Below are 24,561 nucleotides of genomic sequence, written 5' to 3' on the forward strand. Positions count from 1 at the left end.
GAGATTCACCCTGTCACATGTTTTTTGGGTTTTTTGCACGAATGCATGGTTCCATCTCTCAGACTCATGCAGTCCCAAATCATCACACCCTGCTTCACTGTCAGGATTCTGCATGTGACACTCTCGGACAGGTTCAATTCTATTATGCTATTATGCTGGAACTTTTCTAAGACAATCAAATTTGGACTCCAGTTTGCTCCAATTATTCATCAGAGTTCTTTAGGAACGTTTCAGTCTGCATTTTTGTCCTAAAGAGCAAACAACGTTTTTATTTCGTGGACACTGTCCTTCACTCTGAGGGACGTTCATTTTCACTGACAGCCCCTGGATGGTCTGGATCCCTGCTGTGTGTGGATTCATGTTAGAATATCACCACGACTCTGATTTCTGATGCAGCTGCTTTTATTTGGTCAGATTTTCCATCATGTCACAGTCTGACGTTTTAATTTTTCTCTTAATTATTTTTCATGTGACTCACTAATGCAGACAAAGCTCTGAATTTCAGTATGAGTGTCTAGTGTTTATTTTGGACTGTGCTCATGATATCAGGCTAACACAGGAGTACCCAGTTTAGTTTCATTTTGTGTTTCTACTTTTCTTTTCAATATAGGCCGTGTTAAGCTGTTCTTGAATGTTCATGAGAAAAAAAGCCTCAAGCTGTGAACTCAGTGATGATGAAATTACTGTGATGTTGTGAAGGATTTGACATGTAGCTGATATCAGTACAGAAGTGTACTCACTTCTGTTCCTGGGCCCAGAGCCAGAGATAAAGATCACAGATGCAGGAACAAACTGCAAGTCTCAGTGGGCGGAGTCAGAACTCCCCTTTGTTCATTCCTCTTAACTCGTTCCTCTGAGCATGTTCAAACTTCTATCCACTTTGTTTTTCTTGAAGGTGGAGGTTTGAATCCAGGAGTTCATTCTGAGCTGCTGTAGTTGCTCATCAGCTTCCCAGTGAACCTTTTTAACCTGTGAGGGGCTTCATGGTCTGTTTTCTAAAGACTTCATTCGTTCTACTCAAATGAGGAAGTGGGAGGAGACGATGTGGTCAGTGTGTCAGTAGAAACTAAAAAGAAGAAGAGCCTGTTTCTTTGATTTACACCACTCAGACTTCATAGAGAAGGTACAGTTGCATTTTCTTTTCAGTTTCATTTTTGCTTTTTTGTATATTGAACTCTGATGATGATAAATGAGGATTATAGTAACTTTACACTGTGCTAATATTAGCTCTGCTTGTATGTTGCAGTCATGGCGTCGGCTCTGGTTTCTGAGGACAGTCTTCTTTGTCCCGTCTGTCTGAGTGTGTTCACTAAACCTGTGTCGATTCCCTGTGGACACAACTTCTGTATGAACTGTATCACAGACTACTGGAGCACCCTGTCTGTACTCCAATGTCCACTGTGCAAAGAGATGTTTTACACCAGGCCGTTGCTTCGGGTTAACCCTGTCATTGATGAAATGGCAGAAAAGGTTAAAAAATCTGCTCAAGAAATGTTGTTGAGTTCAGCTGAACGAGCAGGACATGAAGACGTGCTCTGCAGCATCTGTGCAGGGTCCAAGGTCAGAGCCCTGAAGTCCTGTTTAATGTGTTTAGTGTCCTACTGTCAAACACATCTGGAGCCTCATCAGAGGATTTCAGCTTTGAAGAAGCACAAGCTGATCGATCCAGTTCAGGACCTGGAGAGCAGAATATGTCGGGATCACGGTGAGCCTTTGGAGCTGATCTGCAGACTGGATCAAATGTTTCTGTGTCGGTCCTGTAAATGCGGTGACCATAAAACACATGAAACAGTGAGTCTGGAGGACGAGGCTGAAATGAGGAAATCCCAGCTGAGATTAGAAAATAACAGCATGGATCAGATGATCCAGGAGCGTGAGCAGAAAATCCAGGAGCTTCAACAGTCAGTGAAGACCAGCAGAAGTAAAGCTGAGGAGGCGTTATCGTACAGCAGGAAGGTGATGACCGCTTTGGTGCAGCACATAAAGACAGAGTTCACCAGACTGTCTGAGGCGATCGAGACGAAGCAGGAAATAAATGAGACGGAGGCAGAAAGCTTTATTGATGAGCTGCAGGCAGAGATTACACACATGAAGAAGAAGAAGCTGCAGTGTCATGAAGCTTCGCTCATCAGAGACCCCTTCAGCTTCCTGGAGAACGTCCTCCCTCTTACCTACAATAAGCCCCAGCTGCAGGACTGGTCTGCTGTGACTGTAACCAGTGACCAGTTTATGATTCAGGAGACCCTGGCCGAGCTGGAGACAAAAGTCAGAGAAGAAGTCAGCATGCTGTGTAATATCAACTTCAGATGTGGGAAACAACAGAGGTATGATCTGAATGTTTTGATGACTTGATCCAGATACGGGTTCTCCTCGAAACACAGTGAGGTCACGCAATCAAAATCAGTCAGTCCCTTCATCTCGACACCCCTTTTTGTACATGAACTTTTGTTTATTTCATAAAAATAAAGAATAGTTTATCTCATATCTGAAAAATCAGTAGTAAACTTTATAAGTATTATACATGGGGTGGCTGTAGCTCAGGAGGTAAAGCAGGTCATCTACTGATCAGAAGGTTAGTGGTTCAATCCCTGGCTCCTCTAGTCTGCATGTCTAGTATCCTTGGGCAAGATACAAACCTCAAATTGCACTCCGATGCATCCATCAGAGTAAGATGTGTAGGAAGCTCTAAGACAGTGCTTGTGAGAATGGCTGTGATTGGGTGAATGTGGCATGTTGTATAGAGCACTTTGAGTACTCCGGGAGAGTAGAAAAGTGCTTTCAGTCCTTTCACCATAAAGAGGTATTACATAATAAAGGGACTGTAGAGAATTCTTGTGTTTGTCTGTTAGAGAAGGAGCTCCGCTGGCTGGTTATTAAATAGTGCAGAGGGTGGTCAGGTTTATGGACTGGTTCTTATACAGCGCTTTACTACTTGACCACTCTAAGTGCTTTATACAACGTTCCTCTTTCACCCATTTAAGCTTTGTTGTTTTTGCTACCTAAGAGCTCACTCTGATTGTAACATCGAAGAGCAACCTGCGGTTCAGCATCTTGCCCGAGGATGCTTTTGGAAGTCCAAATCCTTCTCAGAATTATAATCCAACACATCAATTAAAATCATGATGAGGAGGAGGAATAGAGTCAAATCCAAGTCCAACATGGACGATTTCCGGTGCTGCTGCTGAAATTTCCAACAGTGAACTCCTGGAATCCTTTGAACTGCCCTTCTCGCGGGACACTGGAGACTGACCCAGAATGCCTCCAGACATCCCAGTTTACTTTTTAACTTTCAACTCCCCGCACCTCCCTCTCTCTTATATCTAGTCAAACAATCAGGTGTTTGAATAAGATTTACTGACCTTTAGCCCGTCCTTATTATCCTCTCCATCTCTAAGGCAAAGGTTATTCAGCTCACATTTCATTAGCACATTAACATGAGTCCTTTTAATCCAAATACTTTTCTCTTTAAAACTCAATACGTTCAATACAGGCCCCTTTTTTACTAAATCACACACTTTAAATGTTGCACATTCAGAGATCTCCTGTGTGCTGTCTCATTCACACACACACGCTCAAAGTCACTCTCAAATAATTTTTACACAGGCTTTCAGCTTGCCTGAGTTAGACCTGCTGTAATTGCCCAACTTTCTGTGAATGGTACTCGTGGACAATAATCAATGGTCATGGCAATCATAAACTGACCTCCCAGCCCATTGTTTCTTCAGCAGTGCTGGTTTCAGTCATTATGCAAATGTACTGTTTATAAGATTTGGGGAAAGCTTCAGTCAGCTGAGACTGAAGAAGTCACTTGGACGAGTGACGAAACGTTTCTGTCCAGATGAACAGAATCAATCTACGGGTAATAAATCCATATTTGAATATCAGTTTCTTTTTGAGAGTAGAAGATGACTGATCTCTAACTCAGTTCCTGTGACCTTAAATTGATTATTTATTGATTGATTCCTAACAGACGCAGAGGACTTTTGATTTATTTTTTTTATCTGTTTGTTTATTTGAAGGTCAACCATGTTTTCGTATTTTATTCAATTTTATTATTGAAGCTTCCCTGTGATATACCTGTTCATTTTATATTCCTTCTCACATGAATTATATACATTATTATTATTATTATTATTATTAAACTTAGTAAGACGTCTGGCTTCATCTGATTTCTGTATTTTGATCACATAAATGTTGAGTTTTGTCACCATACATGTTTGTGTCTTCAGGTTTTATCTCATTTAAAAGTCATAGTGTTTGTAAAAGTAAAGTCTGAGCTGTACAGCAGCTGCATCAGTACAGATAACATGATAATCACAGACAGCAGTACTCATAAAGACTTCTGCATTCACTCTGCCCTCTGATTGAAACTCTGCTTTGGTGCAGGACGAGTAACGTCTCAAAATACAAGGACATCATCTCCAGAAGTGATCTGATCAGTTCAGGACCTCCTGCTGTCTACCAGCTGAGAGCAAAGAAACAGAAGTTTGGAACAAGAATGACTGTTGGAGAAAAAAGACAAGACAAGCCAAACAGAACCATCTTACTGGTGGGAGAAACAGGAGCAGGAAAATCTACTCTGATCAACGCTCTGCTCAACTACACCATGGGAGTGAAGTGGGAGGATAGAGTCTGGTTTACGATTGTAGAGGAGGAGAAGAAAAGTCAGACATCAGATGTGATGGTGTACGAGATCTTTGGGTTTGAAGATGAAACTCTGCCCTACTCTCTGACCATCATCGATACTCCTGGATATGGAGACATTGAACACGGTGGCATCTTCAGTCACAGATTATTGAACTTGCTGGATGGAGTCCATGAAATTCATGCAGTGGGTCTGGTGATGAAGGCAACAGAGAATCGACTGAGTGATCGACTGATGTACGTCTTTGATTCAGTGATGTCTCTGTTTGGAAAAGATGTGGAGCAAAACATCATAGCTCTGATCACACACTCAGATGGAAGCAGGCCTGAAAACCCTCTTCAAGCTCTTGAAGATGCAAAAATTAAATGTGCCAAAAATAAGAAGAATCAGTCTGTGTACTTCCTGTTTAATAACTGCCAGCTTGAAGACGAGGCAGAAAAATACCTGAAACTAAACTTTGAAAGCTCAGAGAGAGGAGTGAGAGGGTTCACAGCCTTCCTGAAAGAAAGTACACCTGTGCAGCCAGAGGCAACTCCTGAAGTGTTAAAGGAAAGAATCAGACTGACAGCCTGCATCCAAAACCTGCAAGAAAGAATCAGATTCACTGAAGTTAAACAGAGAGAGGTGAAACAGACTCGGGAAGCTCTGCAGAAGAATGAAGTGGTCACTCCATGTGTTGTTTTTAAACATAAAGAACCTATCAGAGCAGAGACATGTGGGCCGGGTTTGAAAGCAGCTGTCAGCTGTACAGTCTGTGAGGAGAACTGTCACTATCCTGGATGCACGGTGCCCTTAAATCACTGTGAGGTCTTTAGAGATGGTCTCTGCACGTCATGCACCAACAAGTGTGCTGCATCAGTGCATGTGAAAGGAAAGTGGAGATATGTGACCAGGATAATATGTAAGACTGCTTTCTTCCATTTGCGCAACATCTCTAAAATTAGAAATATCCTGTCTCAGAGTGACGCTGAAAAACTAGTTCATGCATTTATTACTTCCAGGCTGGACTACTGTAATTCATTATTATCAGGATGTCCAAAAAACTCACTGAAAAGCCTTCAGCTAATCCAAAATGCTGCAGCAAGAGTCCTGACAGGGACTAGAAAGAGAGAGCATATTTCTCCTGTTTTGGCTTCCCTTCATTGGCTTCCTGTTAAATCCAGAATTGAATTCAAAATCCTGCTCCTCACATACAAGGTCTTAAATAATCAGGCCCCATCTTATCTTAATGACCTTGTAGTACCATATCACCCTATTAGAGCGCTCCGCTCTCGCTCTGCAGGCCTACTTGTTGTTCCTAGAGTATTTAAAAGTAGAATGGGAGGGAGAGCCTTCAGTTTTCAGGCCCCTCTTCTGTGGAACCAGCTTCCAGTTTGGATTCGGGAGACAGACACTATCTCTACTTTTAAGATTAGGCTTAAAACTTTCCTTTTTTCTAAAGCATATAGTTAGGGCTGGACCAGGTGACCCTGAATCCTCCCTTTGTTATGCTGCAATAGATGTAGGCTGCCGGGGGATTCCCATGATGCATTGAGTTTTTCCTTTCCAGTCACCTTTCTCACTCACTATGTATTAATAGACCTCTCTGCATTGAATCATATCTGTTATTAACCTCTGTCTCTCTTCCACAGCATGTCTTTATCCTGTCTTCCTTCTCTCACCCCAACCGGTCGCAGCAGATGGCCGCCCCTCCCTGAGCCTGGTTCTGCCGGAGGTTTCTTCCTGTTAAAAGGGAGTTTTTCCTTCCCACTGTCGCCAAAGTGCTTGCTCATAGGGGGTCATATGATTGTTGGGTTTTTCTCTGTATCTATGAAGCGCCTTGAGGCGACTTTTGTTGTGATTTGGCGCTATATAAATAAAATTGAATTGAATTGAATTGAATTGATAAGGAGAGGTCAGAAGAACAAAACACGAACAAAAAAGAAGGACGTTGATTTTCTTGAAAAGGAAATGAAACTGCTGACAGCAGAGAAGTCCCAGTTCCTGGATGAGTCCTACCAGCATGTAGTCAGACTGGAGCAGATCGCTCTGAAAGCTGATTCAGCGTCCACTATTGTCCACTTGGACTTCCTGATTGAGAAGATGAAGGAGAGAGGAGACACAGACAATGTCCAGAAACTGGAGGAGATGAGAAGGAGAGAGGATGAAGGAATTAGAGGAGCTCTGAGGTATGTAAAACTTACAGCACTCACAGAACAGTGACTGGAGTTTATAATTACTAAGTATAAACTAGGTGTTTAATTATCATAGAAAAGTGTACAGATCAATATCACTGCTGAAACACATCAGTGATAGTTTATCCTGGGTTTAAGATAAGATAAGATAAGATAGAACTTTATTAATCCCTCGGGTGGGTTCCTCTGGGAAATTCGACTTCCAAAAAGCACAGCAACGACCGAAGTTACAGTTACAGAATTGTTATATATATATATATATACACACACACACACACACACACACACACACACACACACACACACACACACACACACACACACATATATATAAATACAGAGACAAATATAAATAAAATATACAAAGGGGATAAATAGAATAAATAGGAATAAAAAATAAAAATACAAGTGAATTGCACATTTCAAGTATTGAGTCTATTGCACTGTTGACTATTTACAAAAGTATTGCACAAGGTATTGTACAGTGAGGTGAAGAGGCACTACAGCTTAGTTGTTCCCTCCTTTGTCCTCCTGTCTCCCCTCCCTCTCCCCTCCAGAGAGGAGTTAAACAGTCTGATGGCGTGTGGGACAAAGGAGTTTTTAAGTCTGTTAGTTCTTGTCTTGGGGAGAAGCAACCTGTCACTGAACAGACTCTTCTGGTTGTTAATGGCCGTGTGCAGAGGATGCCCAGCATTGTCCATAATGTCCATCAGTTTCTTTAATGTCCTTTTCTCTGCCACTGTCACCAGAGTGTCCAGCTTCATGCCGACCACAGAGCTAGCCTTCCTGATCAGTTTCTCCAGCCTGGATGAGTGCTTCTTTGCTGTGCTGCTCCCCCAGCACACCACAGCATAGAAAAGTACTCCAGCAACCACTGACTGGTAAAACATCCTCAGGAGCTTCCTGCAGATGTTAAAAGACCTCAGCCTCCTGAGGAAGTACAGTCGGCTTTGGGCTTTTTTATACAGGTGCTCTGTGTTGCATGACCAGTCCAGTTTATTGTCCACCCACAGCCCGAGGTACTTGTACTTGTTGACCACCTCCACCTCCTCCCCCTCTATCTGAACCGGCAGTGGACCTGCTCTAGACCTCCCGAAGTCCACAACCAGTTCCTTAGTCTTTGAGGTGTTGAGTTGCAGGTGGTTTGTGTGACTCCATGCGACAAAGTTCCTCACCAGACTTCTGTACTCCTCTTCCTGATCATCCCAGATACACCCCATGATGGCCGTGTCATCTGCAAACTTCTGAATGTGGCATAATTCAGAGTTGTAGCAGAAGTCAGAGGTGTACAGGGTGAAGAGAAGAGGGGACAGCACAGTTCCCTGTGGTGCTCCTGTGCTGCTGACCACAGTGTCAGACGTGATGTCCTTCAGCCTGACGTACTGTGGTCTGTCGGTGAGGTAGTCGGAGATCCAAGCCACCAGGCAGGGGTCCACCTCCATCCTGTTCAGTTTTTCCTGAAGCATACAGGGCCGGATGGTATTAAAGGCACTGGAAAAGTCAAGAAACAGTATCCTGACCGTGCCTTTTCCCCCATCCAGGTGTGGGTTTATTTCACTCTTAGTGTTCAAACAGTTTCTCTGCTCAGCGTGACACAGTCATAATAAACTACATTTCTGTAATCGATGAAGAGGAGGAGAAAAAAAACTGATTCTCATGGCTGGATTTGAATGTTAGCTATGGAAATGTGTCTTTTATCATAAAGAAACTGAAATCAATCAGTGTTTTGTGTGAGAACATGAAAACAAATACAATATAGAGAAATTGACATCTGGTTTAAAGGATGGAGAATTACACAAAACGTCTTATACTGAGGTAAAACTACAATGATGTGCAAAAAATCTTTAGTCCAGCATCTCATCCCCAAACTTTGATGGGCACTTCAAACTTTTCCAGCTGGGAACCATGGCCTCAGACTTGGAGGTGCTGCTCTTATCCCAGCCCCTTCACTAAAGACAGAGGGTTACAGCTGGAGGTTATTGTTCAGTCATGGACTATTTTAGTTAATGGAAAGATATTTAAAATAATTTTATATAGAGTCCAATTATAAACATAAATGTAAAATATAAATACCATATTTTTTGGACCATAAGGCACACCAGATTATAAGGTGCATTAAGCAAAACAAAACGGTCCGATAAGTCAAACTTCCCTCAACTCATTCTTCTTGCTTCCTCCACTTCTGTACCATTGATTCATTAACGTTGAATTCTCTGCAGCTGCTCTATTCCCATGTTGTTGCAGTGTATTAATGACTAACCTCGTATTGTGGATGGATTATCTCAGTTGTTCTCCTGACTGACGTTTGGTCCGTTTACAGCATCCCCTTAACCTTTATCGAGTGAAAAAAGTTAGCGTTCATCCTCCAGCGCCACTGTGCTAATGTTATGCTAACATAGCTGTGTCGCTAGCGATCACGTAGCACATAAATTTATGTACCAGCTAGCCTAACTTCAGTAACCCTACAAATGTCACAGAAAGTGTTTAGTTTTCTGTCTTCATTTATGCTGGAAGTGATAGTGTTACACCCCTGAAAACAGGGAGTGATTTTGACTTGCTTCTCTCATGCAGTCGTTTATTGCAATCAAAATGAACATAAATGTTTCACATTCTGTACTGCTTAATGGCACGTGGTAGAAGGAAAAGCTAAATAATAATGTAACACAGTAAGGGGAATTGTTGAAAAGAATACATCAATGGGCCAATAGGCTCGACTATAGGAGCACAGGGGTGTGTTTAAATGAGACACAGAGACAAGATTTTAACTCAAAAGAACCAGACGACTTTAGTGAAATAAACCATAAGGTTGACAAGCACAGGTTAAAGACACTTTACAATGGTAGAAAGGAAACTTACAAAAATTAAAAGAAGAGTAAAACACATAAACTACTAAGCAATGACTTGGCCAAGTGTTACTTTTGGTTTTCAGTGTTGGGTTTCAATGTTCGGGTTTCAATGTATGGGTTTCAATGCTTGGGTGCACCCTAGTAACCTGACTCCTTAACTCTTATAGAAACAGATTACACAAATCCAATGTACATTCAAATGAAAATCTCACACTCTTTTCACATGTGGAGAATTGTTCTACACAACAGCTCATTATTTAAAGTCCCAAATAAAAAATGTCCAAGGGGTAAAGTCCAAAAAATTCCCAGGGTTTGAAAGAAAATAGGGGTGAGAGAACGTCAGTCAGTGGTCTCATGTATAACCAGCTGTGTGTGAAAGTGTGAGTGATACAGTCCTACCACACCGCAAGGTGCAGCAGATCATCAAGTGGAAAAGAAGCGAATCTCAGTCTGTCTAAGTCCAGGTGGGAAGGCTCGCCATCTATTTCACCGGAGGAATCCACCTCAGGAACAATTCAGCATACAAAAAAAACCCTGACCTGTCAACAGACAGGGTCAGAAGAGCAATTCAAATATTAATTACCGTACTTTCTGGACAATAGAGCGCACCTGTATATAAGCCGCATCAGCTCTATTTTTAAAAATTAAAAAAAAAAAGATATACAAGCCGCACCCGGCTATAAGCCGCAGATATCTATGATTAAAAAATAGATATTTACTGCATGTACAGAACAATCTTGTACTGCAAATGTACATGTATGTACCTGAACAGATTCTTTCCGAACAATGCCTTTTAACACGGCAGCAACTTTGCTGATTAAAACAGAACCAAGAGAAAATAACCGCTATTTATTTACCTCCATTTTTCCTGTATTTGAAACCACAAGTCACTTTAATCATCTTCGCTGAAACCCATGAAGTCGTCTTCTTCAGTGTCGGAGTTGAACAGGCTCAGAAGCGCTTCATCACATCTGTCTCCATCAGTCTCGCTCTCCGTGTCACTGTCATCCTCCGGTGAAGTTGGCTCTGAAGGTGCGGCGCTCTGTTCGCGCAGCAGTCCAGCCTTTCGGAACCCATTGGTGATGGTGGATTCTTTCACAGCACTCCACACTGTTAGGATCCACTGACAGACATCAGAAAAGGATGCTTTTCGCATGCGGCCAGTTTTTGTGAATGACTTTTCACCGCTTGTCATCCAAGTCTCCCACTCAACCCGTAGTGCAGCTTTAAATGCCCGATTTACACTGATGTCCAGTGGCTGCAAAAACTTTGTTGTACCTCCAGGAATCACAGCTGGAATGGAGTTTGTTTTCTTGATCGCTGCTTTCACAGAATCTGTGATGTGGGCCCTCATGCTATCCAAAACAAGCAGTGCTTTTTTCCAGTGAAAAAATCCTCCCGGGCGCTTCCCATAGCACTCCGTTAACCATTCCTTCATTAGACCTTCTATCATCCACCCTTTGGTGTTAACTTTGACCACTATGCTTTTCGGGAGTTGTTCTTTCGGCATAGTTATGCGCTTAAAAATCACCATTGGTGGAAGTTTTTGTCCAGATGCCGTGGATGCCAGAACGCAGGTGAAGTGCGTCCTCTCATGGCCTGTTGTTTTCAACAACACGGATGATGCACCTGTCTTGTTAACGGTCCTGGTCAGAGGCAGATCAAATGTTAAAGGTACTTCATCCATATTGATTATGTCGTCTGGTCCGATGGAGTTTTCTTGTATCTTTTTTTCAACGAATTTGTGGAAGTTTTCAACTTTTTCCTGATAGTCAGGGGGGAGTTGCTGACAGAGAGTGGTCCGATGGACAGGTTTTTACGTTTCATAAATCTGAAACACCATGACGGCCCACCTTTGAAATCTTTAATATTCACTTCGCGGGCGATTGTTTTGGCTTTCAGTCGGATCTGTACAGTGGATACACCTCGGCCACCTGCTCTCTGTGTGTTCACCCATTCCTCCAGGACATTTTCAAGTTCAGGCCACCTGCTTTTATGTCCTCTGAAAGCTTTTCTCGACTTTTGGCATTGCATGAGCTCTTCCCGCTGTCGCCTCTAACATCTCACCATAGACTCATTGACGCTAAGCTTGCGTGCAGCAGCGCGGTTTCCCTCCTGGATAGCAAGATCGATGGCCTTCAACTTAAAACTTGCATCATACGAACTTCTTCGTGTGGTTTCCATGATGAAGGGGCGAGGTATTGAAAATAATTACCAGTTGGTAATTTGTTGTGCGTGTTCTGTCTGCTAAAGAAAAAGTAGTGTATTCTTCTTTGCATTGATTTTTCATCTATCTTGTTTTTTATTCTAATTCTGGTTAGAGTCCCCCTAGTGGTGGAAGAAAAATCCACAGAATAGCCGCACCTTTGTATAAGCCTCATGGCTCAAAACCTAGGAAAAAAGTAGCGGCTTATAGTCCAGAAAGTACGGTATGCTGTTCTAGGTATAATTCACAACTTAGGATTTTGTTGAAATCACATTCAACATCAATTTGCAATTAAAACACTCAAATTTGCAAAAATAAAACATCTCTCTTACACAAACTATGCATTAAACCAAGTAAAGTCAGTGCATATGCGACAATTATTAATCAAACAATTGACATTAATTCAGTTTCTCAACGATAAAATGTGAAACAGACGTGAACTAACTAGACATACAACATGTGCTCACCGATCTCAGTGCATCACGGCCGAAAACAATGGTATGGTTTCTCTCGGTCGGAAAATGCGGGGCTCTAAATAAGGTAACAGGACATTTTGAAGTATGACCAATTCGCGTTGGTCGCGTCTATTGCGTTTGGTGTGAATGCACCGTAAGACTGCAACTCTGCTTCCTGGTCCCAACTCTCCATAGTCATTTTTTTTTTCGGGGGGTTAATAAGTCTGTCGATATTTCTAGAAATGAGAGCTGCTCCATCCAAAGTGGGATGGATGCCGTCTCTCCTAACAAGAAGCCCACATCGTTTCTGGGACACCACTCAGACAGCCAGCAATTTAAGGAGAACATGCGGCTAAACATGTCACTCCTGATTGGGTCTGATTGGGTTACACACCGATTCAATATTGATTTTAGTGACCTCCAATTGACGTAACCGGGTGTCATTACTGCCGACGTGAATTATAATTTTACTGAATTTACGTTTACCCTTAGCCAGCAGTTTTAAATTTCATTCAATGTCACCTGCTCTGGCCCCTGGAAGACAATTGACTGTGGTTGCTGGTGTCTCTAGCGTCACATGTCTGAGAACAGAATCACCAATTACCAGAGTTTGACCCCCGGCGGGTGTGTCACCGAGTGGGGAAAAACGGTTAGACACATGAACGGGTTGGTGGTGTACCTGGGGCTTCTGTTTAGGACTATGCTTCCTCCTCACGGTCACCCAGCCGCCCTCTTTCCCCAGCTGCTTGGGAACAGCTAGCGGGGCCTACGCTATCTTCGGCTGCACCAGCTACAGTGGCCTGGCTAGCTACGGGTGAATGAAGGGTGCGAAGCCGAGTCTCCATATCTGTAATCCTGGCCTCCAGAGCTGCAAATATGCTACATTTGTTACAGATATCATTACTGCTAAAGGAGGCCGAGGAGTAACTAAACATCTGACACAATGAGCAGGAAAGTGCAGGAGGGACTGGGACTCTCTAAATCTGGGACTCTTCACCATTGACCCTTAGAACTGAAGAAGCTTCTCAGATGAGAGGTGAAATGTCTTCAAGTAACTTAAAGAAGTCCAGACGCTTTTCTTTGCAAACTCCTTTGACTATGATGACCTGGATGACTGAGAACCTTCACAGACTTATCTAAAAGTTTTTAGTTAAACTGCTCTGCAGATAAGCTACTGTGTGTTGGAACAGGAACAGGAAGTAATACTCTACCTCTCCTGCCGTTAGCTTATTGGACATTATACAGTGTAACACTGGGGCTCAAACAACTGAGGTTGTTTTGTATCTATGTGCACAAAACAACTGTAATATAATGCTTCTAAAGCTTACAAGACATAGAAGGGCTACCTATTAAATATATTAACAATGTACAGATTGTAAATTTATCAACTTTTAAACACTTTTACCTGAAAACAGGGGGAAAAGAATCACGAGATTTTTCATCATTTTGACTTGCTTCACTCATGCAGTTGTTTATTGCAATGAGGAAAGCGCACGAAAGCCCCCTTGTCAGAATGGAGACACTACCAATCAATCCCAGAAAAGGCTTACTAGCCGATCAGTGATGTGCAGATGGCATCTCTCTTGAATAAAATGAGAACCATTGGTGTAACATGAAAAAACTTGTCAACAATTTCTTTACTGTATTTACATTATTTTTATCCTTATATCAACTAAGATGAATTAGTATTAACTGTATAACCCTTTTACTTTCAGTAGTCTTTCAACCTGTCACAATAGCAGAGCTTTATGTTTTAATGTTTTCAGAAATCTCTCAGTGAGAACATCGTATATCATGTTTAGGTGGAAACTAGTGAGCTAACTTCTTGCTAGCTTCTAACTCAGTTAGCTTTAATAAATTCTGTTTTCGTGGATGCCTGGATGTTAAACTTATTTGTTACACCTGGTAAAGCAGCAACGCTGATCATTTTATTAAAGATGAAAGAATTTAGACAGTTTTAACTCTCAGTGATGCTGCAGTGTTTGTTTGACTTTCGGACCTGAAGAGACGGAGTTTAGGACCCAGATTACTCCGCGACGCTCCTGACAACGGTATCCGTAACGCTCCAACAATCCATCAAGCAGTGCAGCTTTGTACCTTACCAAAGTCGTACTTAAACACTTTTTGACAGATTTTTGAGGGCCATGTACCACATAAAATTGGTTCAAGGTCAGTAAACACAACCAGAATTCATACATAAGGCGCACTGATGATTTTTGAGAAATTAAAGGATTTTAACTGCTCCTTATAGTATAGAAAATACGGTAAATAAAAATAAAATAAATAAATATAAAGTTTCACTTTCTCTACTTTGATGCCAGATGTTTAAATCTGCATAGAAAATCACCCCAATATTCTAATACTTACAATAAAAACTAAAAATGAAATTAAAACTGTATGAATCCAGGGCAGCAACAGCTGTGGCTCACCCAGATGATGTCATGCCAACCCAATCAAAGGTTGAGGGAAAATAAAAGTATAATTAAAAAGTAGCAGTGTGACCACTAATGCTTTGGTAGAGCAGACAAAAAAAAAGAATCTATTTGGACAAAATAAAAAAAGGTTTAATTTTATGTGACCTTAGATTCTGAGCAGAAAAGCCTCAGCTCAGTTTTCAATGTTAAACAATAGGAACCTGTTCATAATGTTTGCATGTGTACTGAAGACATTCTATGCTTTTCTGTGCAGGATCAGTTTGATCTCATCACCACATGAAGACATCATCTCAGACAGTTTTCTCATCAGGTCAGGACCTCCTGCTGTCTACCAGCTGAGAGCAAAGAAACAGAAGACTGGAACTCTGACAAGAATGACTGTTGGAGAAAAACGTCCAAACAAGCCGAACAGAACCATCTTACTGGTGGGAGAAACAGGAGCAGGAAAATCTACTCTGATCAACGCTCTGCTCAACTACACCATGGGAGTGAAGTGGGAGGATGAAGTCTGGTTTATGATCGCAGAGGAGGAGAGAAGAAGTCAGACATCAGATGTGATGGTGTACGAGATCTTTGGGTTTGAAGATGAAACTCTGCCCTACTCTCTGACCATCATCAATACTCCTGGATATGGAGACACCAGAGGGATCGAACATGATGACATCATCAGTCACAGATTATTGGACCTGTTTCAATCGAGGATGGGGTCCATGAAGTTCATGCAGTGGGTCTGGTGATGAAGGTGAGTGATAATCGACTGAGTGAGAGATTGAGGTACGTCTTTGATTCAGTGATGTCTCTGTTTGGAAAAGATGTGGAGAAAAACATCATAGCTCTGATCACACACTCAGATGGAAGCAGACCTGAAAACCCTCTTCAAGCTCTTGAAGCTGCAAACATTAAATGTGCCAAAAATGAGGACAGTCAGCCTGCTCACTTCCTGTTTAATAACTGCCAGCTTGAAGAGCGAATGGAGGAAAACACAATTTTTAGAAATTCATGGGAACTTACACAGACAAACATGGATCATTTGACAGATTTGTTGGGAAAATCGAATCCTCAGAAACTGGTGAAAACAGCCGAAGTGTTAAATGAACGAATAAGACTGAAAGCCTGCATCCAAAACCTGGAAGACAGAATCGAGCTGGCTGACCTGAAACAGACAGAAATCAGACAGATCCGAGAAGCTCTGACGAAGCAGACAAATCACAGAAATAAAATGGAAATTGAGAAAATATTGAGTCTTTTGGAAAATCTTGAAAAGGAAATGAAAGTGCTGACAGCAGAAAAGGAAAAGTGGCTAAGTGACTCCTACCAGCATGCTGTCAGACTGGAGGAAATCGCTCTGAAAGCTGATTCAGCATCCACTGTTGCCCACTTGGACTTCCTGATTGAGAAGATGAAGGAGGAAGGAGACACGGAGAAGGTCCAGAAACTGGAGGAGATGAGGAGAGAGGATGGAGGAACCAAAGAATCACAGAGGTACAAACTTGGTCAAACAACATCAGCTAGCAAAAACATTGGGAGACCCTCCCTCTGGTATAAGTGAAACATGTAAAGAAGCATCAGGCAGCTGTGTAGATTGCTTTTTTTCCCTGATACTGCTTTATGCTACATGTTCAGATGTACACCATGTGGTTGTTGTTGTGGACACGAGGGAATATCAAGTATACTTTCATATTTTATCCAGTTATTAAAAAATATAAATTCTCATTTATAAAAAAAACCCTTTCAGTTATTGCTTTTTCTTTATTAATATACCTGTATTTCACAAAGATACCTGTACTTATGTAACAGCATATAACAAATATCACTACATAAATAAAACATTGTTATTGTGCAGAGCAGGTCTGAGCTGTCTCAAACTGTACGACTGAATCTCGTTAGAAGTTCATAGGTTAGAAGTTTGTAGGTCACGATGCAGGTTCTCACACTATACGGCCCGATGCTCTGATGCGACCTGAGTGCTCACACTGTGCCTCCATAACATGAAGGTTATAACCAGTGTTGGTCAAGTTACTTTAAAAAAGTAATCAGTAACTAAACTTTCAGCCCAATTCTACTTTTTCTGCATAATCCATCATACAAAATGTAATCAAATGGAAAAGTCTCTTTTTAACTTGTTTTATTAGTTTTAATCTTTTAACTTTATGCATCAAGCAAAAATTTAATTATATGCAACATTCTCTGACTTGAATAAATTAGTTTAACATTTAAACCTATTTTCTGCACATTCCAGCACATAAAATAAAATATTTTTTGTGTTTACACTCACTCTTTCAAATAGATGCAAGTAAAACACAGCAGAAAATAAATAAAGTCAAAGACTCAGCGGTCCTGTTGCTCTATTTTCACCTGTAAAGCAGGAGTGGGGTAGGCGGAGGTTTACCCTGGTGCAGGTGTGCCGCGGTCAGTGGAAGAATCCGCGAGTTTCTCTGTGAGTTTCCCATTACGTCGTAGCTACTCGGTGCTTGTTGGAAGTTTAGGGGTTTTTTTCGCTGTAAAAAGAAGTTTTCTTCCCACGCACAGTGGACACTAATGTTTTTGTCACTTTTTATGGAATCAAACTCAAAGTAAGGTCAGTACTTCCACGCTTTAAACGCTGCACGCTCATACTCTCTCTGCACTCGATATATGATCCACTGTTGATCTGCACACAGCTGTTGTCACGAACGTCGCACTCGCTTACGTCATGAGACATTCTCGCAAAAAATCACGGTTTTAGTAACGCAGTAACGCAGCGTTCCTACGGGAAAGTAACGGTAATCTAATTACCGTTTTTGCGATAGTAATCCCTTACTTTACTCGTTACTTGAAAAAAGTAATCGGATTACAGTAACGCGTTACTGCCCATCTCTGGTTATAACACAAAATCTGTCTCTTTCACTCACACAGACACTCATCACCATCATCAACTTTGCTAAATTGCTAATGAAAAACATTGACCAGGCAGCTGTGACTGAGCAGCAACGTCCATCCAACTATTTTCACAGTTGTTGTGGTCGTGGTTGTGATGGCTGATCAATCAGTTTGATCTGTTTGATTATTGATCAGTGATGTCAGACTGGAGTCAGTGTGATGTTGTTGTTGTGTGTTTGAGACTTTTAGTCTCATGAAGGTCTCTGCTGCCGTAGATCCTCTGAACTGTGTCAGAGGTCTCACTCTGGAGGAAACTCTCAGCACTTTCCAGCAGCTCCTCCATCATGGAGGACGTTCCCTCACTGTAACAGGTGGAGGAGAGAGGAGAGGAAGCACAGGTGGATCCTCTGAGGAAGAGGAGCATTCCTACAAACCACATGATCACATGACCAGAGGGGCGTGGCCTTCAGTGGTAGTAATAAAGGAACAGATTTGAAGGCTCCAACAAAGCAGACCTGTGATCACTTTGACTCAGTATGATGGATTGTTTGGATTTGTCTTTGTTTCTCTGGCTTTTCTTGTGTGTCTGTGTGTCTTTGTGTGTTGGATGGAGTCATGTGACCTGCCCAGGGACGACACATGAGCAGCTCAAATCTGCAGGTTTCCATCTTCTGTTTTTATCCTGATGTCCATGAACATGAACTCTGTCCCTGTCAGATAAATCCAGATAAAAACAGCTGGTTACATTAAATCTGATCCAGTGTTGTTCTTCTTCTGTGGTGTTTGTGATGGAGCAGCTGCTCCTGATGTGTGTGAAGATGAAACCTGGGCTCCTGCAGCTTTCTTTGCTACAGAAAGTTACATTTAAGATGTTTAATGTCACATACAATGAAGTTTAGGACTCATTTAAACCAGCATGAACTAACAGTTGTACAAGGAAAGGGAAATAAATGAGAAGGAGACTTGGAGGGCCACACATCTGCTGTACCCTCATACATCAACATCTGCACTGAGAGTGTAGCAACAACAAAGACTGTGAAAGTGTTCCCAAAGCAGAAGCCATGGCTCAACAGTGAGGTGCAAGCTCTACTGAGAGCAGCGCCTTCAGATCAGGAGACCAACAAACCTACAAAGAGGCGTCTAATCTAAAGGCATCAAAGAATCCAAACGCAGATTCAAACAGCGCATCGAGGAACACTTTAACACAAACAACTCCAGAAACATGTGGTGGGGATCAAGACACTCACTGCTACAAGGACAATCGCACACAAACAAACTCCCCCCACATCACCTCACCTGACACCATAAAGCAGTTCTTCATGACCAACAAAACAGTGACACCAACACCTATCCTGCGTTACAGAGAGGGACGACGCCCCCATCCAGCTGGAGCAGCATCAGGTCAGAGCCACACTGAGTCTATGCGAGGAAAGCAGCTGGTGCTGACGGTGCAGCCGGTGGAGAGCTTAAAGCATGTGCAGACCAACTAGCAGAGGTTTTCACCACCAACTTCAACCTGCTACAGTCTGTAGAAGGCCAACAGGTGGACAGAGGACGCCATAATTACAGCTCTTCACACAACCCTCACACATCTGGACAGTAGGAAACACGTACGTGAGAATGCTGTTTGTGGACTTTACCTCTGACTTCTTTTCCTGAACCAGACCCTGCAGGATCCACCTGAGGATCCCAGTCCTGGACCCTGTTTGTAACCAGGGGGATCCCAGGCCTGATTATTGCTGATGTGTTATAAATATTCTTGTTTTATTCTCATTAAATAAATATGTGTATAAATATGTGGACTCATGTTTCAGTCCTGGACGTTGATGCTTGTTTGTTTGAAAGGACACAGATGGACCTTGTCTCCTTCTTTCCTTCCTTTTTGTGTCCTCTGTGCTTCATCTGCGGCGCTTCACTCTGTTACTTTGGACTGATTTCACTCACACTTTGTTTCCATGGTTTCTTTGCATCACGCTGACAGCACGTGAACAACACGACATGTTTGATCTCAAAGAAGGAGCAGCATCCTCTCTCCACCCTGTTTCTCCATCTTCTACATCACCTGATTCATTCCAGTTTCTCTGCTTTCACTTTGATTCCTGAGCGTCTGTGATGAACACACTATCAGCATCACTGACATGTTTCATCATTTAAAAACACTTCCTGTCACTGTGGTGGTTACAGTGACATCATGCAGTTTGTGCTTTGACCTCCAGAGGGCGACAAATCAGCACAGACAGAGAGCTCCATTCAAACTTTGCTGCCATCAGGAATAATTCTTCAAATATAATCATCAGTGTTTGAGCAGCTATGATATCAGGGACAATCTAGACACGTGTGACAATACTGAACATGTCACATGACACACCTCAAACATCATGTGATCCACTCTCAGTCTGCACTTTCAGTCATGACTTCAACAGGTTGAAATGAGCTTGGAAGAAACATTCAGTGATTGCATTTGATTTCAGAGCCCTGCTGTTCCCCATCTGCCCTGTAGGTGGCCTCAGTGTGTTCCCACTGTTTCCAATCACCTGACCCGTCCTCCATCAGCACACCTGGTTTCTGCTCATCCTTCTTCATGTACAAGTGAAGACAGAAAGTGTGGCTGGATCTGTAGACTGGAAACAGAAACTCATGTGAATATTTGTAGTATAAAAAGGTTTGTTCCAAACAGAGTAAGAAGTCTGGATTGCCTATATGTCAAAGGAGCTTACAAAGAAAAGCGTCTGGACTTCTTTTAGTTACTTGAAGATGTTTCACCTCTCATCCAAGAAGCTTCTTCAGTTCTAAGGTCAAATGGTGGGGAGTCCCAGATATTAACCTAGTGGGAGTAACCCCCCACAGAGGGACAAAAGGACCCCTTGATGATCCTCTAATCGCCTGAGCCAAGGTGTGAAACTGGGTGTGGGTCCCAATCAGCCAGAGTTTCGGGTGAGTTCATTGTGAAACCTGGCCCCACCTTATGATAAGGTGGCCCCACACCTTGGTGGGGGCCAGGCCAGATGTCAAACTAAGGATGTCAAACTAAGGAAAAGACCAACAGCTAAACTAAACTGGGAAAAGCTAGAGCTAAACATGCAAACTATGACAAATACATGAACCTGAGCAGGAGCGGGAAGATATGAGAAATCCAGATATGTGGCAAGATAAACAGACGACCTGACACTAAATAAAGGGTGGAGGGTAATGAGGGAAATGAGAACACCTGGGGAACACAGTTGACACAAATAAACCTGAACGCCACAGCGGAAGCACAACTAAGCTGGAGGTTTCTTCCTGTTAGAAATGAATTTCTTCCCTCCCCCTGTTGCCCAAATACTTGCTAATAAGGGGTCATCTTATTATTGTAGGATCTCCTCGACACAAATGTTGATGTGATTTCATGCCATCGAAATAAAACTGAACTGAATTGAATGAAACAGCAGATTATCAAATAATTTGCCGTTGCATGGTTTCTGGACTGGTGTCACTCATAGGAATAATTTTCTGTTGAAGAAGATGAGAAGATTATGAAACACCCCCTGGATGAACTTAATGGGTTGAAACTTAGTTTTGTTTGACCGTTCAATCAATCAATCAAAGCTTTATTCGCCACATGCAGGTTGCCCTGCAGTGAAATGGGGACCCCCCCCCCCCCCCCGACCTTACACACACAACACAGACATCACATGGGGATACAAGTCGCAGATCGGTAGCGTTACAGAAAAACACTGAAATATACACTACAATGGGAAAGTACAAGAGGAAAAAAGAGACCTCTACTCATGCTGTGCTTCCATGGTAGGACAGCATGAGAACAGGAAACAAAAAACCTCCTCTGCACAAAAAGCACATAATGTCCACAGCACAACTTTGTGAAAGACATGACAAGCCACAGGATTGGGTGGGGGGTGAGGAGTAATGCGAAGCGAACACAGCAGCCGCCCTGCACAGCGCTACCATTCCAGCGCGGGCTCAGACCCACTCAACGCACTCAGGATGCACTCAACGACGTCGACTGGGACATGTTCAGAGCATGCGCAGTCGACATCAACGAGTTTACGGAAGTAGCAGTATGCTTCGTCAATATGCTAGCGGAGGGGATTATCCCCACTGCGAGAGTCACCACATTCCCAAACCAGAAACCGTGGATGGACAGATCGATCCGCACTGCAGTAAACGCCAGGACCGCCTCCTACAACGCGGGTCTCGCCACTGGCGATATGAGCGCCTACAAAGCGGCCTCATACGGCGTGCGGCGCGCGGTGAGAGATGCCAAACGCCGGTACCGGGAACGTGTGGAGTCCCGCTTCCACCAGGGCGACACACGGAGTATGTGGCACGGACTACGCACCATTACGGACTACAAAGCCAGGGACACTGCGCCGATCAATGCCGACTCTGCATTCACCAACGAGCTGAATCGGTTCTACGCCCGTTTCGAGGTTAGCCAGGCGGCTAATGCTATCTACCGCCTGACTACCGAGGACAGTGACGTCATCAGCGAGAGACCGGTGACCAGCATCGCGGAGCGTGACGTCCGAGCGGCACTGAGGAGAGTGAACACAAGGAAAGCGGCGGGGCCAGACGGCATCACCGGCCGTCTGCTGCGCTGCTGTGCTGACCAGCTAGCAGGTGTGTTCACTTACATCTTCAACGAGTCCCTGGCGAAGTCTGTGGTCCCCACATGCTTCAAAAGATCCACCATCATCCCTGTGCCCAAGAACAGCAAACCCTCATCCCTGAACGATTACCGGCCAGTTGCACTGACCTCGGTAGTAATGAAGGTGTTTGAGAGGCTGCTGAAGAACATCATCTCCTCCTCCATCCCAGACACCACAGATCCGCTGCAGTTCGCCTACAGATCCAACAGATCCACAGAGGATGCCATTGCCCACGTCCTACACACCACTCTCAGCCACGTGGACAAGAAACAGGGTAACTATGTGCGAATGCTGTTTGTTGATTACAGTTCAGCGTTTAACACAATAGTGCCCTGCAGACTGTTCACAAAGCTGAGGGATCTGGGACTTAACAGCCGTCTGTGTGCATGGGTGTTGGACTTCCTCACTGGCAGAACTCAGGTGGTGAGGGTGGGCAGGTGCTTCTCCAACAGCATCACCATCAACACAGGAGCACCTCAGGGATGTGTCCACTCGCCACTGCTCTACTCCCTCTACACTTCAGACTGTGTGGCCACCCATGGCTCCAACACCATTGTGAAGTTTGCTGACGACACAGTGGTGTTGGGTGCCATCTCCAACAACGATGAGGCGGCCTACATGGATGAAGTGAAGAATCTGGCATCGTGGTGCCAGGACAACCACCTCCAGCTGAACGTCAGCAAGACCAAGGAGCTGGTGGTGGACTTCAGAAGGGGTCAGCACAGAGACTACAAGCCCATTATCATCAATGGAGCTCCAGTGGAGAGGGTGCAGTCCTTCAAATATCTTGGTGTCCACATCTCCTCAGACCTGACATGGGCTGCCCACATTCAGGTCCAGACCAAAAAGGCTAGGCAGCGCCTGTATCACCTACGACAACTGAGGAAGTTCAGGGTCTCTCCAAAGATCCTCAGGATTTTCTATACAGGCGCTGTGGAGAGCATCCTCACACAGAACATGACATCGTGGTTCGGGAACAGCTGTGTGAAGGACCAAAAAGATCTCCAGAGAGTGATCCGTACAGCAGAACGCTGCTGCAGGATTGCTCTCCCCCCGCTTCAGGACACCTACACCAGGAGATGCCGGACTAGAGCAGCGCAGATACTGAAGGACCCGTCCCATCCTGGCAACAAACTGTTCCAACTTCTGCAATCTGGTAGAAGGTTCCGCATCATCCGGGCAAGGACAGAGAGACTCAAGAGGAGCTTCTATCCCCAAGCCATCCGTGCCCTAAACACACACACCCGCCCTCTCACATCATCTATAATTGACTGAGACAGGACTCTTCCAGACACTCTAAACCAAGGCACAATGTACATTTCAATTCCTTTAATTTTAAATATGTTTATATTGTCTATCCTGTAAAATAGTCAGATGTCTATTCATATTAATGTACAGAATTCACCTGCTTGCTGCTACTACTGCACATTCACCCAGTGTATATACTATATATATATATAATGTTCTTCCTCTACACCCCCCCCAATTTTTGCACATGTCGAGGAGCGTGTAAGGCCACATTTCACTGTGTGTTATACTTGTATAACTATGCATGTGACAAATAAAGAACCTTGAACCTTGAACCTTGAACCTTGACCCGCCGTGTTCCCCCGCAGGAAACAAGCATCGAAGGCGTTTGGAAAGCGAGGGGGGATGAGTGTGTGCTTATCAATATAAGTGTGTGTGTGTGCATGTCCATAGTTCAGCTGAGACAGTGTCCTTCGCCCTGCCAGGCTAAGTAAACAGTCTTCCAGCCAACCCAGGTGGCCTTGCAGGGAATGGGAAGGAACAGACTAAACACAGCCGTTATCAGGGTGTTGTTGTTCGGCTCCAGCCTCGAGACCGCCGCTGGCGCCAAAGGGGTATCCGCATGAAGTGATGGTGCTTTTTACTTTAGTGCGAACAGCTCATATGAATTTCAAGCCAGCTCCGATCAGCCAAAACACTGTTACCATGGTTCCGAATAGGTCGATATCTTCAGCACTCAGGCTCACCCGAGCCCAAACTTCTCGTTAAAGGGTGTCAATTGCATTTAGGGACCAGTTGATCCAATCCATAATTCCTCTTTTAGGTTTTAGAGAGCAGACTGTGAGAGAGTGTTCCAGGGAAAAGTAAAAACACAAGACAAGGAAATAAGCGGCTAAGCAGGGAAGATAAGGGAGAGGAGAGGAGAAAAAGTGCGACCACCTTCGCCGAGAGCCAAACGAGAATATTTATTATAGAGAAAGTTTATTGTCATTACCAGTGTTTTGGGAAGTGGAAAAATATCCCCGATACATAAATGACTTTGTGGAT

General features: G+C 43.4%; 1 protein-coding gene and 1 pseudogene across 2 annotated transcripts in view; one reads left to right on the plus strand and one right to left on the minus strand.

The window, feature by feature from the left end:
- Positions 1-24,561, minus strand: part of LOC147333447 (E3 ubiquitin-protein ligase TRIM21-like) — a 525,380-nt gene that overhangs the window by 17,988 nt on the left and 482,831 nt on the right. The gene's annotated exons all lie outside the window — the stretch shown is intronic.
- Positions 1,249-16,486, plus strand: LOC147333448 (uncharacterized; annotated as a pseudogene). The gene is made up of 4 exons (XR_015125519.1): positions 1,249-2,324; positions 4,387-5,606; positions 6,540-6,813; positions 15,015-16,486. The product of XR_015125519.1 is annotated as an uncharacterized LOC147333448 (transcript).

The sequence above is a fragment of the Aulonocara sp. 'chitande type north' Nkhata Bay genome, linkage group LG3 (genome assembly GCF_057382095.1).
Source record: "Aulonocara sp. 'chitande type north' Nkhata Bay isolate Kocher_YH1m ecotype deep benthic linkage group LG3, A_spYH_male_GT1.1, whole genome shotgun sequence".
Taxonomy (NCBI): Eukaryota; Metazoa; Chordata; class Actinopteri; order Cichliformes; family Cichlidae; genus Aulonocara; species Aulonocara sp. 'chitande type north' Nkhata Bay.